This window comes from Cucumis sativus, unplaced genomic scaffold (genome assembly GCF_000004075.3).
Source record: "Cucumis sativus cultivar 9930 unplaced genomic scaffold, Cucumber_9930_V3 scaffold38, whole genome shotgun sequence".
Lineage (NCBI taxonomy): Eukaryota > Viridiplantae > Streptophyta > Magnoliopsida > Cucurbitales > Cucurbitaceae > Cucumis > Cucumis sativus.
The window spans coordinates 293,014-312,138 of NW_022279547.1; the positions used below are offsets into that span (position 1 = coordinate 293,014).

The 19,125-nt window shown below is 35.6% G+C and overlaps 1 pseudogene; it reads right to left on the bottom strand.

The window, feature by feature from the left end:
• The window catches only part of LOC116405844, a 133,422-nt pseudogene that overhangs the window by 81,688 nt on the left and 32,609 nt on the right, over window positions 1-19,125 (bottom strand).

Here is a 19,125-nt window from a genome sequence, read left to right on the forward strand (position 1 = left end):
ATAGACTTTAACATAGCAACAGAGAAAAAGTTTCCTCGTAGTCAATCCCTTCCCTTTGGGTATACCCATTTGCTAAGAGTCTAGCTTTGAAGGTTTGTACCTTCCCAGCTGAATCTCTCTTTCTCTTATAGATCCATTTGCACCCTATGGGTTTCACCCCTTCAGGTAGATCTACAAGCTCTCATACTGAATTGAAGTACATAGATTCCATGGTTTTAACCTATTAGTCCTTGTCTACATCAGTCATTGCCTATTTATAGAACAATGGATCCTCAACGACATCATCTGGTATGACAACCTGAGTTTCAGTTAAACCGAAGTAACGATTAGGTTGTGATATAACTCTCCCACTGCATCGAGGCATTCTCAACAATTGAGAAGGATGAGACTAATCGGATGTGTTGGTTTCCTCAACTCTTGATGAGGGACCAACTTCATCAACAACCCTTGCTGATTCATTAGTAGCTTCACTTAATTTTGATTTGCTTCATGGTTTATGATCTCTCATGTTGTTTTCTTCCAAGAAAGTAGCCTTTGTCAATATAAACACTTTGTTTTCTTGTGGATCGAAGAATAGACCACCTCTCGTTTCTTTAGGATAACCAAAAAATTGACATAACCTTGAACGAGAGTCCAACTTCTTAGAATTTGACACTAAAACGTGTGCTGGACAACCCCAAATTATGGAGTGACTTAACTAGGTTTACATCCTCTACATAACTCGAAAGTGTAACGACCCAACTCTTTATACTAAGTTGAGGTCATTACTACTAAAACAAATAAAGACTTTTTATTTAAATCAAAGAAAATACTAAGTTTTAAAACAAACACTTCAAATATTTATTCATAAAATATAAGTAAAGTATGTAAAGAAAACAATAAATAAAATATTAGTTTGGGCCCTATTTAAAATAAAAATATATATCTAAAAGTAAATGTGGGTTCTGAAATAAGTTTATGAAAATTTAATATTGAAAATATAAATGCTAAATAAAACATAAATTGTCCCCTATGGAGAACCATGGTGACTTCTTGTCATTCGCCAACTTGCCTTTATTTCTATCTTTGCCTGAAAAATTAAATCTAGAAAGGAGTTAGTCTAAATTTATACTTAGTAAGGGATCCACTATTAGTCCCACTACGTGTTTGTTAATTTTACGTTAAAGTCCTCCTATAAGAAAGTACCGCATATCTATTATTCTACTGAAATCACCCTATCCAGTGATCTCGTAGGGACATATATGGGCTCTTGGTGAAGCAGAAGGAATCACCCTAAAGAAGAGTCAAGTTGTAAGTGATCTTGTCGAATCACACATCAAACCTAACCACAAATACATAAATAGGTGGTGATCCCGAGGGACACCTACATGGTACGACTCTAACAAGTAAAGCTAACAGAACATCATAGCATATATATAGCATAACATAAATATCATATCTTAATCGTAATATATCTCAACCATAGTATATCTCATTCATAACATATCATGGTCATCACATATCTCAGTCATACATAACGATTTTCTATGTTGCTATCATTATCTAACATCCTTAACAGTCACATCACATGCATCATAACTATGTTAATGCATACTAAGGTAAAACATAATGTAAGAGGCTGGTAGTAGAATCTTTTACCTGGAGATTAATTAGTTGAAAATATAGTCCCTTCCTGACAGTCAATTCTCAATTAAGTCAGGCCTAAACATAAACAAAATTAAAATTGTTAATTTTGTCAACCATCATCCAACTATTTAATTAAGCATCCAAACTTACCCCAAGACTAAGGTTGAATCCAACACAACCTTGAATGAAAAAATTTGCAGTTTCAAATCCTCAAATTAACACTTGAACCTTCGAGCAAAAGTAATTCAACTCATTCTCTTGTAAACTTATTTAAGATCCAAAGAATATTCATTTGGACGTACCAAACCCAACACAAATTCACCCAAAAGGCTCAAGAGATACCAAAAAGTAACTTGGCTTGGACTAAGGTAGAAATGGCTCACACAACTTGACAGAAGGAGAATCGGCTCGACGGTTAGCTTGGGCGCACTACTCGCAAAGAGAGGAAAAATCAGCAGAGTTGAGGGCAACTTGTGAAGAAGTGGAGAATCGGCTCGGTGATGCACATATCGGCTTGGTCAGGCAAAAGGTTCGTTCGACTGCTGCCTGCGATGAGATTTTGGTGGCACGAGACAGAACTTGCCGACAATGAGGCTTGACAAAAACGTGCGAAAAATAAATAAAAAGAGAGAGACACCTCAACTTCACCTGTACGCGAACGGAGGAGGAATGATAGTGTCCACAAACGACGAGTGATGATCCTTGCAATGGGTTCAGTGACGACTAGGGTTTGTGAAGAAGGAAGAAGATGATGAATAGTTCTCTCTTTTCTTTGCACGTTTCACGAGGGTTAATTATATATAATAATAATGATGATATTTATTATTATTATCATTATTCCTTTTCCATTTCCAATTAACAAGTTAACTCAATTAAATTATACTCTGTCTCCTCATCAAACCAAACTTTTTATTTTTCCCAAGAATACAATATCTTTCAAAATAATTATATTTTCCACAATATAATTATTTTCTCTCGCTCAAAAATATCTTTCCTAAAAAAGTCAATAATAAATTATTCTTACCCTTCCATGACTTAGTTTATTATATTTACTTATATAATTAGCCAATAATCTTAAATCTCACCAAAATTTCCAATAATACAATTAATTAAATAATCTTCCATTGAACATTTAATTAATCACAATTTCCACAAAACAAACAATTCTAAAAAATTATAACACTAGACTAAATCCATCATAAATTAAATTAAATTAAGATAATTTAAAAATAAGATTACGTCCCTCCTTTGAGAAACTTTCGTCCTTGAAAGTTCTAATCCTTGTATAGCTCGGGATAATGAGCTCTCATGTTGTCCTCTCTCTCCCAAGTAGCTTTTTCAACCTCGTGGTTTTGATAAAGAACATTAATTAATTCCCCTGTTATGAAGCAACTTAACTTCTTTTGCCAAAATCTCAACTGGTTGCTCCTCATAGCTCAAGTTCTCATTGATTTGCAATGACTCATAATCAACTATATGTGTTGGATCTGTTACACACTTCCTCAGCATGGATACATCGTATACATCATGAACTGCAGACAATGACAGAGGCAATGCCAAATGATGAGTTACGAAACGTGGACTCAGGTTTCCCTTCTTCTCAAACCTCATAACACCCTTCATAGGTGCTACCTTTACAAAAACCATGTCCCCTACATCGAACTCAAGATCCCTACGTTGTTCATTGGCGTAACTCTTCTGTATGCTCTGCGCTGTCAACATGCGGGCTCTAATCTTCTGTATGGCCTCATTGGTGGTCTGAACTAGCTTGGGACATAACATCCTCTGCTCACCAACCTCACCCCAACATACAGAGAATCTACAACACTTACCATGCAGAGCTTCAAATGATGCCATGTCAATGGTAGCCTGCTAACTGTTATTATAAGCGAACTCCATCAAATGCAAATAGGAGTCCCAACTTCCTGAAAACTCTAGCACACATGTTTGGAACATATCCTCCAAAATTTGGCTCAAACGCTCTGTCTAACCATCAGTCTGAGGGTGAACAGTTATACTAAAGTCCAATCTCGTGCCCATGGCAGCCTGAAGTCCTTTCCAAAACTTGGAAGTAAAATAGGCATCTCTATCAGAAACAATTGACACGAGCACTCCATGCAGTCTCACTATCTCGGTCATATACAACTGTGCCCACTTACTGGCAGTACAAGTGGCCTTCTCTGAGATGAAATGGGCTGACTTCGTGAGCTTGTCAACAATAAACCAAATTACTTTATAACCCTTCAGAGACCTTGGCAGTTCTAAAATGAAATCTATAGACACATTCTCCCACTTCCATTCTGGCACACTCAAAGGTTGCAAAAAACCTGTTGGCTTCTGTTTTAGTGTCTTCACCTGTTAGCAAACTAGAGACTTATTGACAAAGTCTGGCACTTCCCTCTTCATATTTTTCCACCAGTAAACTTGTTTTAAATATTTATACATCTTTGTACTATTTGGATGCATAGAAAGTGGAGAATTATGGGCCTCAACCAACAACTCTGTCTTAACTACACTGTCTGCTGGCACACATAACCGTCTCTCGAACATGAGTCCATCATCAGAGGATAAAGAGAACTCCTCAGCTTACCCTACTTCTGTTAAGCATCACTTATCAACCAAATAAGGATCAGTGAGCTGAGCAATAATAATTCTCTGCCTCAAAGTTGGTTGTACTGACACCTGAGCTAACTGTGAGGTGACTTCTCCTACTAAAAATGCAATCTTAGCTCTCTCAAGATCTCTGTGCAAAGGAACCTGACTAGTAATGAGTGCTACAGAGTATGATACCTTCCTACTAACTCACGATCTCATGATCGTAGTCCTTGACCAACTCGAGCCATCCGCTATCTCATATCTCATATTTAAGTCCTTGACCAATTCAAGCTCTTATGGTCAATGAAGATCTGAATCTTCTCACCATATAAATAATGCCTCCAAATCTTAAGTGCAAAAACTATTGCTGCCAAACTCTAAATCATGTGTAGGGTAGTTCTGCTCATGGCTCTTCAACTGAGGAGAGGCATAAACAACCACCTTACCTTATTGCATCAATACACAACTCAATCCTTTCTAAGAGGCATCGCTGTAAATCACATAACTCCCAGATCCATCTGGCACTATAAGGACTGGTGTAGTAACAAGTTTCTGTTTAAGATCCTGGAAACTGCTCTCACATGCTGGGCTCCAAACAAAAGGATTCCCCTTCCTGGTTAGCTAGGTCAAAGGACTAGCTATACGAGAGAAGCCTTCCACGAACCTTCTGTAATAACCTATTAAACTCAAAAAACTTTAAACTTCACTGACTGTACAAGGTCGAGGCCAAATGGTAACAACTTTAATCTTTGCTGGGTCTATAATAACTCCTTCACTGGACACTACATGGCCAAGGAACAAAACTTGCTTCAGTCAAAACTCACACTTGGAAAACTTGGCATATAGCCTATTGGCTCGAAGAGTCTCTAATACCTTATGCAAATACTCCTCATGCTCAGCCTCTGTCTTGGAGTAAACCAAGATGTGATCAATAAAAAATATCACAGAAGTGTCTAAGAAATCCTTAAGCACCACCTTATTCATCAAATCCATAAATACACCAGGAGCATTTGTCGAGCCAAAGGACATCACAATAAACTCGTAATGTCCATATCTGGAAAGGCAGTCTTGGGAATATCACTGTCTCTAATCCTCAACTGGTGATATCCTGATCGTAAATTGATCTTAGAGAACACAGTGGCTCCCTAAAACTGATCAAACAAGCCATCAATCCTGGGCAATGAATATTTGTTCTTGACTATCACCTTATTAAGCTTTTTATAGTAAATGCAAAGACACATCAACCCATCTTTCTTCTTCACAAATAATGCCGGTGCTCCCCAAGGTGACATACTAGATCGAATAAAGCCCTTGTCCTATAATTCTTGCAACTAGACCTTCAACTCCTTCAGCTCAGCTGGAGCCATTCTGTATGGAGCTCTCGATATGGGACCAGTGCCTGGTTTCAGTTCAATAGCAAAATCAACCTCTTTGTGAGGAGAAAGTCTTGAAAGCTCTTCTAAAAAAACATCGGGGTATTTCCTTACCATTCATTCAGATGATAAGGATACATCGGGCTCTCTGGTATCTACAACACTAGCCAAGATACTCTAAGTACCTTGGTTGAACAACTTACTGGCCTTCATGGTTGAGATAACTTTGGGTAGGCCACAGTCCCCGCCCCCTTATACTTTAAACTAGTCGCCTCATGAGGGTTAAAAACTACCTCCTTGCGAGAATAATCTATGTTTGCATGGTTAGCAGATAGCCAATTCATGCCCGATATTACATCAAAGTCTTGCATGTGTAATACTAATAAAGTTACATCTAAAACATGATATGCTATTTCTATTTAACATGTTTTTATCTTTCCTTTCGACAACATAATTTCTCCAGATGGAGTAGAGACAAATAACATATAACTCAAGGGTTCTACTTGTAAACTCATATGTTGAACAAAAATTGGCGATATAAAAGAATGAGAGGACCCCGAGTCAAATAATAATAAAGCAAAGTGCTCCAAGATTAGGAGTGTACCTATCACCACTGTGTAAGCTTTCTCAGCCTCCTGTTGATTAGTGGCAAAAACTCACCCCTATCGAGATGTAGAAGTCTAGTTCGAGATAGGTTCAAACTATTTCTGAGGGTAATTATCAGCTATATATATGTCAGGTTGCCTACACTTGTAGCATATACTACTTCCTATTAGGCAATGACCTGAATGAGACCTTTCACAATTAGAACACATGTATACTTCCTTCAAGGTTTTGCCTGCCTCAACAACCTACTGTCTAAGCTGCTGGAACAAACCACCTAATCTCAAATTCCTTTGTGGTGCTATTGTAGGCTACTGCTAAGCCTTCCTTTTCTACCCTACAATTGGACCATTCTCTACAGCCTTGGCCATCTTTATCCTCTCATGCAAACTCAAATCCACTGTCATGTGTAGTGCATCATCTTAGGTAGCTAGTCTAAAGACTCTAACGAAACCCTGGATCTCCTACTTAATGCCTTTGACAAACTTGTCAACTCTCTCAGTCTCAGTTCTCACTAACTCAGGTGCAAATCGGGATAACACATCGAATTCTTGATCATACTCCTCTATGGCCATATTGCCTTGCTCCAACTTTAAGAACTCTTGACACGAAGAAGAATTTGGCATGAAAATTCTCCTTAAACTACTTTTAGGTGATCTGACTCATATCTCCACCCAACATCCTCTATGTGGACTTCCACTAGCCTCTGTCTCTATCAGTCAGTAAGAACACGACGCACTAAACTTTCTGGTCATTGGAGCACTTCATGTAACGAAAGATAGTCTTCACCGAACTCAACCACATCTGCGCCTTGGTGGAGTTTGCCAAGGATCCATCGAAAGTCCGAGGGTTATACTTCCTGAAATCCCTCAGGTGTTTGGCTTCTGCTGAAAGCATATCAAGTAGGTTATATGCTACAATTGGGGCCTAAACTCCCGCAACTGGGATCTAAACACTTGCAGCCGGTGTCCGTACATGAGTTGTTTGGATATCCTAGGTAGGTTGTCACTGTGCCAATACTTTGAACAATAAGTCTATGTACATTTGCTCCATGGCAGCAAGGTATGCATGAGTGACAGGTGCAGTAGGGTCGATAACTTGTACAACATGCTGTCCTTAAGGCTGGTTACGTCTAAAAATTATTTAAATTCAAAAACTGTAACACCCAAAAATTAAGGTAATTTTATTTTTTTAATTATCTTAGTTTAATTTAATTTATGATGGATTTAATTGGGTGTTATAATTTTTTTAGTATTGTGGAAATTGTGATTAATTGAATGTTCAGTGGAAGATTATTTAATTAATTATACTATTGAAAATTTTGGTGAGATTTAAGTTTATTGGTTAATTATATATGTATATAATTAATTAAGTTATGGAAGGGTAGAATAATATATTATTGATTTTTTTTAGGAAAGATATTTTTTAGAGAGAAAATAATTATATTGTGGAAAATCTAATTATTTGGAAAGATATTGTATTTTTGGGGAAAGTAAAAAGTTTGGTTTGATGGGTATTTAACGAGGAGAGAAAGTATGATTTGATTTTGGTTAATTTGTTAATTAGCAAAAGAAAAGGAATAATGATAATAATAATAAATATCATTATTATTATTATATATAATTAACCCTTGTGAAACGTGCAAAAAAGGGAACTATTCATCATCTTCTTAATTCTTCACAAACCCCAGCCGCCATCGTGCTCCGTTGCAAGGATCACCGCTCGTCGTTTGTTGACACCGTCATTCCTCCTTTGTTCCTTAGTGACGAAGTCGCACAAGCCGACTATGCACCCCCCACCTCCTACGTTTGCATGTAGGTGAAGCCGAGGAATCTCTCTCTTTTCATTTCATCAATCATCTAGTTTTTGAACGTTTTCATTAAGCCTTACCGTCGTTAAGTTCTGTCTCGTGCCACCCAGATCTCATTGCCGGCAATCGTTAAACGAACCCTTGCTTGAGCAAGTCGATCTGTGCATCACAGAGCCACTTATCTACTCCTTCGTAAATCGCGCTTGTCACAGCCGATTTCTTTCTCCTTTTGTGAGTTGTGCACCCGAGCTGACTGCCAAGTCGATTCTCCTCCTGCAGAGCCGCGTGGGCCATTTCTGCCTTAGTTTAAGCCAAGTTGCTTTTTGGTATCTCTTGAGCTGTGTTGGTTTGGTATGCCCAAATGAATATTTTTTGGATCTTAAATAAGTTTACAATGGAATGAGTTAAATTATTTTTGTTTGAAGGTTCAAGTGTTAATTTGAGGATTTGAGACTCCGAAATTTTCCATTCAAGGTTTTGTTTGATTCAACCTTAATCTTGGGGGTCAGTTTGGATGCTTAATTAAATAGTTGGAAGTTTGGATGCTTAATTAAATAGTTGGGTGATGGTTGAAAAAATTAATAATTTTAATTTTGTTTATGTTTATGACTGAATTAGTTGATAATTAATCTCCAGGTAAGAAGTTTTATTATTAGATCCTTACATTATGTTTTCCCTTAGTATGCATTAACGTAGCCATGATGCATGTGATGTGACGGTGAAGAATGTTAGATAATGATAGCTACATAAAAAATCGTTATGTATGACTAAGATATGTGATGACCACGATATGTTATGAATGAGATATACTATGGTTGAGATACATCATGTTTGAGATATGTTATTTATGTTATGTTATATGTATAGACTATGATGTTGTGTTAGCTTTACCTGTTAGAGTCGTATCATATGGGTGTCCCTCGGGATCACCACCTATTTATGTTTGTGTGGCTTAGCTTTTATATGTGAATCAATAGGATCACTTACACTTCTTTAGGGTGACTCCTTCGGGTTCACCAAGAGTCTAGATGTGTTCCTACAAGATCACTGGATAGCGTACGTTTGGGAGCACAATAGATATTCGATATTTTCTTACAGGACTATAACGAGAGGTTAACAGACACGTAGCAGGAGTAGTAGTGGGTCTCTTACTTAGTATAAATTTATACTCACCATTTTCTATGTTTAATTTTTCAGGTAAAGGAGCAGGTAAAGGCAAGCTCGCGAATGGCAAGAAGTGACCGTGGATCGTCATAGGGAACATCTTATGTTTTCTTCCACATTTATGTTTTGAGTATTAAATTTATTTCAGAACCCATGTTTACTTTTAGATATAGTTTTTTTATTTTAAATAGGTTCCGAACTAATATTTTATTATATACTTTACTTATATTTTATGAGTGTTTCTTTTTAAAACTTAGTATTTTATTTGATTTAAATAAAAAGTCTTTATTTGTTTTAGTGGTAATGATCTCACCTTAGTATAAAGTGTTGGATCGTTACAGAAAGGTATTTTAGAAACACTTTTCGAGGAACATTGTTCAATCTGCATACCCCCAAAACGAGCAAGGCAATTGAGCATGACTCATCATTAAACGAACCATGTCTAACAAGGTTTTATTTCTCATTTCTAATATACCATTTTGTTGAGGTGTACCAGGTGCTGAAAGTTGTAATTGGATTCCATGTTCTATCATATAGTCCTGGAATCTCAAATCCATATACTCTCCACCTCGATCAGATAAAAGTATTTTAATTTTTTTTACTTGATAGATTTTTAACTTCAGCCTTATACTTCTTGAACTTTCCAAGAGCTTCAGACTTACGTTTCATTAAGTATAAATAATCATACCTTGAATAATCATCTATAAAAGAGATGAAGTATTCAAAACCTTCTCTAGCTTTTACATTCATTGGACCATAGTGGTCTGAATGTATAAGTTCTATGGGCTCTTTGGCTCCATAGCATTTTCTAGTAAAAGGTCTCTTTAGTCAACTTTTCTTCAAGACAAGATTCACATGGAGGCAATGAATCATCTTCTAACTCATTTAGAAGTCCATTCTTTACCAATCTCCCGATCCTATCGAGATTAATATGACCTAATCTTGAATGCCAAAGATAGGTATTATTTTGAGTATTAGCAGTTTTAAACATCTCATGATTTAAAATTGCTTTCGCTTTGTTAGGTCTTAATACATACAAAAGTTGTCTTCAAGCTTAGCTGAACAAATGTGTACACCATTCTTAGAAATGAACACTTCATTTAAAGAAAAATGTTACATTATATGATTGTTCAATAAGACAAGAAATAAATATAAGATTCCTTTTAATCTTAGGAACTATATACAAGTTTTTTAAAAACAAGAATCTATTTTAAAAAGAAAATTTAACATCTCCCATTACACGAGCTGAAATGGCATCTCTCGTTTTAACTTTGAGTGTATCTCATCCTCCTCGAGCTGCTTAAAGGAACTAGTTTTATGTAAAGAAGAGCAAACATGACTAGTGGCTCCTAAATCAAGTATCTAGACATTTTGGTCATTTTCCACTAAACATGTTTCTAAGGCAAGTAAATTATATTTACTTTCTTTTTAATTCTTCTTAAATATCTCTTGAAGCGAATCCTTGATCTGACGTCTAATGACCATGGTTTTGTGTTTCTTGCTTAGTATGTCAGACATACTAGACAAGAGATACACACAGGCCTTGTCATTGGCCTTTGTCCAATGATTATATGCATCCCTAAAATTTTTAGATGCATTTCGAGCAGAGGAAGTAGCAAAATGGTGTAGTTGAAAGGAAAAATCGTACTTTGCAAGAATTTGCTAGATCAATGTTGAATGAGTATGGTTTACCTAAATATTTTTGGACGGAAGCCGTTCACACCGCTTGCTATGTTTCAAATAGAGTTTTAGTTAGACCCTCTTTAGATAAAACTCCTTATGAACTTTGGCATGGTAAAATTCCAAATATTGGGTATTTCAAAGTTTTCGGTTGTAAATGTTTTATTTTGAATAACAAAGAAAAACTTGGAAAATTTGATTCTAAGACGGATGTTGGTATTTTTCTAGGATATTCCTCTACTAGTAAAGCTTATAGAGTTTTCAATAAGAAAACTTTAGTTATTGAGGAATCTATTCATGTTGTATTTGATGAATCTTGGAATAATGTTTCTAATGAGTCTATTTGTAGTGATGATTTAGAAAAAGATTTTGGAGATTTACTTGTTAATGACAAAGGCAAAGAAATTGTTCCAAGTATGCAAGATGTGAACATCATAGAAAAGAAAGAAGAGGGTTCTTCATCCTTGCCTAAAGAGTGGAGATATGCTCTATCCCATCCCAAGGATCTAATTCTTGGCAATCCCGAACAAGGTGTCAAAACTCGTTCTTCTCTTAATTTATTTAGTAATCTTGCTTTTGTGTCTCAAATTGAACCTAGAAGTTTTAAAGATGCCGAATGTGATGAGTTTTGGATTTTAGCTATGCAAGAAGAATTAAATCAATTTGAAAGAAACAAAGTTTGGAAATTAGTCCCTAGGCCTTCTAATGCATCTATAATCGGAACAAAATGGGTTTTTAGAAATAAGATGGATGAAAATGGAAATATCATTAGAAATAAAGCTAGACTTGTAGCTCAAGGTTATTGTCAAGAAGAAGGTATAGATTATGAAGAGACTTTTGCACCGGTTGCTAGATTAGAAGCTATTAGAATGTTGCTTGCTTTTGCTTCTTATAAAAATTTCATTTTGTATCAAATGGATGTAAAAAGTGCTTTTTTAAACGGTTATATATTGTAGAGGAAGTTTACGTAGAACAACCTCCGGGCTTTGAAAGTTTTGATTTACCTAATCATGTTTATAAGTTGGAAAAGGCTCTTTATGGCTTAAAACAAGCTCCAAGAGCTTGGTATGATAGACTTAGCAAGTTTTTACTTGAGAATGACTTTAAGATGGGAAAAATTGATAATACTCTATTTATTAAAGTTAAAAATAATGACATGCTTATAGTGCAAATTTATGTGGATGATATTATATTTGGTTCTACTAATTCATCTTTGTGTGAAGAATTTTCCAAGTGTATGCATAATGAGTTTGAGATGAGTATGATGGGAGAACTTAGTTTCTTCCTTGGCCTTCAAATCAAACAACTCAAGGATGGCATCTTCATAAGTCAAGAAAAATACACAAGGGATTTGCTCAAGAAATTCAAATTCAATGAAGGTAAAGTTGCAAAAACTCCTATGAGCACTACCACTAAGCTTGACAAAGATGAAAAAGGTAAGTGTGTGGATATAAAGACTTATCGAGGTATGATCGGATCTTTACTTTATTTGACCGCTAGTAGACCCGATATCATGTTTAGTGTATGTCTTTGTGCTAGATTTCAATCTTGTCCTAAAGAATCACATTTCCATGCCGTTAAAAGGATACTTAAATATTTGCTTGGAACTATTGATGTTGGATTATGGTATCCTAGAAATGTTGAGTTTAATTTGGTAGGATATTCCGATGCGGACTTTGCCGGTAGTTTACTTGACCGTAAAAGTACTAGTGGGACTTGTCAATTTCTTGGTAGTTCCTTAGTATCTTGGTTTAGTAAAAAGCAAAATTCGGTTGCCTTATCCACTACCGAAGCGGAATATATTGCGGTTGCTAGTTGTTGTGCACAAATTCTTTGGATGAAACAAGCTCTTTGTGATTTTGGATTAAAATTTGATAATGTGCCTATATTTTGTGATAATACTAGTGCCATAAATTTGACTAAGAATCCTATTCATCATTCTAGAACTAAGCATATATATATTAGGCATCACTTTATTAGAGAGCATGTACAAAATGGTCATATTACTCTTGAGTTTGTAAGCTCCAATAATCAATTAGCGGATATATTTACCAAGCCTTTGAGTGAAGAAAGCTTTTGTAAAAATAGGCTTGAGCTTGGAATTATTCGTTGGGATGCATCTTGATTTTATATCTTACTTGATATTGTTACCGTAATGCATATTGATAGGAGGAGAATTAGACATTTTGTATGTGTTCATGTTTTTTGGGAGAGCTAACTTCATTGGTATTGTTTTTGATGATTCCAAAGGGGGAGAAGTATAAGAAAAATATGTTTTTATCAATTTGTTGCATAATTGTTTCTATTGAATAATGCATATTTTTTTAGAGAAAAAAAATTAATTAAGGACAAAGAAGGTTCTCTTATCAATTGTTTTCAAGTATGTTCTTTGTGGTGAAATATATACATGAGCTTTATGGTTATACATCTTGATAATAGAATTACTTGTTGATCATGTGTGTTTCAAGTTATTTTTCTTCAATGATTTGTCATCATAAAAAAGGGGAGATTGTTGGCTTTTTGGCCCTTAATCTCAAATTTATTTATTTTAATTATTCAATTAATTTATGTTTTGATGATAACAAATCTGATTTTTTTATTGACAATTTTATTAATTTGAATAGACCATATCGTAGAGCTTGGAAAAATGATTCTAACGCCTCTTGAATCACCCAAATCGAAGTTCAAATGAAGAAAATATTGCTAAAAGAAGGTTAACAGAAAAATACCCGAGATGGTGACGTGGCGACCAAGCATTCAATTTGAACCAATTAGAGAAAGCCACTTGGAGCAATGAAGGAGTAACAAATGTGGCTTTTTGTTATGTTTTATTGGCTTTTATAAAGAAAATGAATTTAAAAAGAAAATGATTTTAATATTATTATTTTTCCTTGTGTCTAACGGCTAGTTGTTTTAAAAGATGGTGAAGTTGCTTTATTGATTTCTTTTTAAACAAAGTATTTTGAAAAGACATATTATTATATTATTATTTGTATTGTGTCTAACGGCTAATTAAGTTTAAATCTCAACCATTCATTTTTCTTTTACTTATATCTAATGACCCAAATGATTTTGAATTTATCTTTCCTCTCTTTTTAAATACTTCACATTTACACAAGATCACAACATCTTTACAATCCTCAAGCAAAAAGCCAACATTGTTATTCTCTCTAAAGCTTCCAATTTTTATTCTTTTCATCTTATTCTTGAGAGCTTCTTATTGTATTGTGAGGATTAAATTTGTGAGCTTCAAATTATATACTCACTCTTTTAGAGAGTTTTCTTTTGTATGATTTAAAAACTTCAACATATTGTAACGGTTGGATCCTAACCCGTGGAAAGGATCGAGTTTGCTCTTGAACCCGAAAAAGGAGCAAGAATCGGTTCGGCTCAAATCCGTGAAAAGAGTCCAAAGAAGATTTTCAATCAAAATCCCAAGAGGTGCTTGGGAAAGTGGATGTAGGTTGAGTTTAACCGAACCACTATAAAATTACGGTGTCTTCTTCTCTAACTCTTTTCTAATTATTTTTTAATTTAATTTTAGTTACATACTCTTATTGGTTGAGTTTGATTGCATACTTCCATTCATATATTTTTATCAATCTTGTTATTTAACAAAGTTTACAAAGTTCTTTATTTAAATTTAAAAAGTATCTAATTAGTTGATTTTACTTTTTATTTGTCAAAAAAGTTTATTTAAACCCTATTCACCCCTCTAGGGTTGCCATACCGATCCAAAAATTGGTATCAGAGCAAGGTTGCTCATCTTGAAATTTTAATTTCTTGATAAACTTTATTGTTAGAGCATTATGGCAAACCTATTGGCAAATGGTATTGTTGAAGGTCAATCTACTTGTTGCTCATCACTGTAGCATGATAATTGAAATGACCTTAGGGTGGGGATTGAAATCAAGAGCTACAACAAACATCCCTGTGGAGGAAGAACTACAAAAAACATCGTTGAAGAAGCAGTCCATTCTCTTCTTCTATGTAATTCATAAGCATGAATCATATGTGTCCACATAATCCCTTTTTATTCATTGAAAAGGATATGTTAGAGTGAGTAGGCCCAAATATCATTGGGAATAGGAGTAGACCATCCAAAGGAGAAGACAGTACACCATGAATCTGTACAAAGGAATATATTCCTCCCATTACCAAGCTTAAACTTTGCAACTTGAAATGCTGATCCATGGACTTCTCAAACCTAAACCAAGCTTACCCGAAGTGCACCAAAGATTTGGATCAACTCCATGAATACTTCTAACAATTTTGCACCATAAAGAGTCCTGCTCCTTAAGGATTCTCCAACTCCATTTAAACAATAAAGCTGTATTTCTGTTTTCATTTCCAATCCCTAGACCACCATCTTTTAGAGCTTTCGAAGCTAACTCCTGTTTAACCAAAGGATTCAGCTTGCTGCCTTTTTGACCTTCCCAAAAGAAGTTACATAAAAGTCTCCAATTCTTGTATCACCAAGAAAGGCATTTGGAATAAGGACATATTATAAGTTGGTAGGTTGGCCAAAACTGAATTACATAAAGTTTAACGGGTCATTGATTCCTCTGCTTCTTTTACTGTTAAATCCCTAATTGATGATTTAACTTGTTCAATAGGGTCCTCTACCAGAAATCTTTATTCTATTATTCGGTCTGATCACTACCCAAAGAAAATTAAATTATTCTGGGAACTTAGTCACGGTGCCATTAATACTGCTGATTGCCTCCAACGCCAAATGTCGTATATGTCTTTTTCTCCTACTTGGTATGTTGTGTGTCAAACTGCTGCGGAATCTGCCTCTCACCAATTTGCGCACCGTTCCTTTGCTACTCAGTTTTGGCACATCATCTGGGATGCTTTTTGGTTGGTCGATCTCTCTTTCCAATAAAAACTTCTTGGTGGGTCACCTTTTTGTGGGATGTAAAAAGACAATTTGGTTGGCTATTGTTCGTGCCTTCTCCTAGACTTTATGGACTGAGCACAATAGGAGGCTGTTTCAGGACTCTACTGCCTCTTGTACTTCTTTTTTGGACACCATTTTATCTACTGCTTTTTATTGGTACAAAAATGGGCACCCTTTTAAGAACTATAGTCTCTCCTTTCTCTTTTCTAATTGGCTATATTTTTTTAATCACCTTTAGGAGTTTGGGTTTCCCCTGTTTCATTTTATCAATGAAATGTTTCTTATCTTAAAAAAAAAAAAAGTTAAACGGCCCCTCTGGACAAGTTATACCCTTTTCCATTTATCGAGTTTCAAATGGACTTTATCTATAACAGGCTGCCAAAAAGACTGCTGTTTAGAATAACCACCAAGAGGTAAGCCAAGATATATAAAGGCAATTACCAGCCTCCCAATTCAGCCTTGAAGAAGTAGAGATCAATGTAGCCTCATCAATATTGCCTCCATATAATGCTTACTTCTCCCAATTAACTTGCTGCCCTGAGCACAATTCGAAGAGAATATCTAACATGGCTTCTATTTTTTATTCTAAAATCTTTCAATCCTGCAATCATAGACGATACCTTTCTTTTTGTAAATAAGGATAAGTAGGACGTGGGGAGTTTGAAAGGGTTGCTTGTAGAAGAGTTAGATGACCCCCCCCCCCCTCCCCCGAGTGGTTCCATGATTGTAAACATCTCTCAACTTTCACAATCATAGGAGTTCAAAAGGATAACATACGAGGCTTGTACTTTTTGTGAGATTGTGGAGTGCATAATGAATCTAAAGAATATTTAAGGTAACAGATAGCCTCCTAACAATGAAATGCATTGAAAGAAAATGTTGCACTAAGAAAAATAAATAACGAATTCTGCTCAATATAATAAAAATCAAACAAATCAACATAATGGACTTACTGTATTGCCTTTCTCTATGTACCAATGAAGCCTATCAACAATCTGCATTGCAGAAGACATTTTAGTATTTACAAGGACTATGAAATGGAAAAAATAATGAGAGCGAGAAAAAATTAAACAGGAAAAATAATGGAGAAAACACGTCCATATGTCTGGACAGCAAAAAAGACCGGCTGCTAACAATTTCCTTCTGCTATCACACATTGATGTTTTATAAGAGACATCATCAGACAAAAGCGAAGTAGAAACAGCTTAGGGACGGTGAAAAGTGAACCCCATCCCAAAAAAACTAATTGCAGAAAATTTGACCAATTGTTGTGATGCAAAGAAATTGGATAATTGCAAAAGAATTGGCTATAACTATGAGCCCACCACAAGGAGATGAGTTGTAAATTTCCACCAAAAGAAGTTATATCAGAAGACTTAGCTTCAAAAAGTTTAAAGTTACTTTCAAGCCAACGCAACTAAAGGAATGCCCCGACAGCATACCCCAAAGGACTTCAACTTCACTTGAGAAAGCCAGTCATCAATATGATTAGAATTAGAAAGACAAGCGGAAATCTGAAGGTACTAAGCAGAAAGCTTCTTCCCTTGGAAGCAAAGAAGCAATGAGGAAAAAGGTGATAAATATTGTCCTCCTTTTCCATATACAAACTGCATATGAACAGGCAAAAAGGTTAAACCTCATCAAATTCTGAAGCCTATCCTGATTATTAAGACTCTTATAATCTCAGGACCATATAAACACTTCCATGTTCTTTGCGATCTGAAAATTCAATACACTTTTAATAAGTCAGGACATCAAAGAAGTATTCACTTTAGAAATATTCATAAATGCCTCCTCCCACTTTGTGAAGAGGGATAATGTGAAGAAACTAATTTTGCAAGGGGGTTCGGGTGATACCCAGTACAGAAGAGAAGTCCAATTGTAAAAAAAACATTTCATTTATAAATGAAATCTGGGGAAAACCCCAAACACCTAAAGGAACTTATAGAAGAGAAGGATGTCCAATTGTTAACTAAAATAGATTATCTATAGAGAGAGGGGGGGCTTAGCTTTACACCAAGGAAAAGAAATAGACAGAACAAATTCCATAAAATATTTGAACAAGGAAGAAGAATCATGAAAAAGCCACTTATTCCTTTCACCCCACAGATACCAAAAGAACGCCGCATGTCAACCAAAGTGTCATCTTTGTACCACCAAAGGGTTGACCCACCAGAAGAGAAGCCAATGTGTCCAAAATGTTATTAAGACACGTATAAGACCATCAAAAAGCCTAAAAAGAATATCCCAAAAATTGGCAGCAAGAGGAAAATGGAAAAACAAATGGATCGAAGATTCAGCGTAGCAGCAACACATGTGACACCAAGAAGGAGAAATAGACATATAAAGCATGCAACGTGGAAGACAATCAGCAGTATTGATGGCACCCCAACTAAGATCTTAAAGAAAAATTTTCATCGTTTTAGGAAAATCTATCTTTCCAAATCACAGAACAAAAATCAGACAATAATGGATCAACCGTGCCCACTAAGTCAGCTATAAGGGATCTAACAGTAAAACCAGAAGTAGGATCAAGAGGCCACAACCAAGAATCCAAATAGCAGTGCAAGCTAACAGCAGCCAGGTGGAGAGATACTAAGGCCCTTTTGACCAAGTGGATTCAAAGATATTACAAGCAAAAGTTCTCTGTTGGGTGGAAGGTGCTCACAGCTTATTATAGCTCCTCACATTTCCAACCAAAAGCCTATTCTCAGTGTCAAGTCTTCCTCATATATCCCACGGAAAAGGATTATAAGCTACTGCCTATTGTCATCTTCCTTTTTCCCATATTTCTTTCAAGATTGGAATGGGTCAATACTTTGTTTTCAATCCACTTGGAGATCAAAAGGAACTGGATGGATCTTTCTTGAAGCTCATGGAAAATCAGGAAGAATGTTAACCAAGTGAGATGAAAGTAAATTTTCTTTTATTGAAGTATTGAAGGGGCCACTCACTGTCAGTTAAATGCAGAACAATGTGCAATAAGTTGTGTTGGGTAACCAATATTTATGGACCTACTGATTACAGAGAGAAAATTCATTTGGTCAGAGCTGCTCTCCCTCATTGGTTATTGTATAGAAGCTTGGTGTTTGGGAGGGGATTTTAATATGACCAAATCAAAGGGGAGCGATTTCCAGCAAGTAGAATGACTTGTGGCATGAATGAGGAAATTCAATAAATTCATTGAAGAATGGAAACTCATTGAAGTTATTTTACTGAACAGAAAATTAACATGGTCAAGAGAAGGAAGAGTAGTTTTGAGATCATTGCTTGACAGATTTTTAGTTACTTTTGACCGGGACAAGGCTTTTGCGAACACACGTGTAACTCGTCAAGTAAGGATCTCCTCAAACCACTTCCCTTTTTTATTA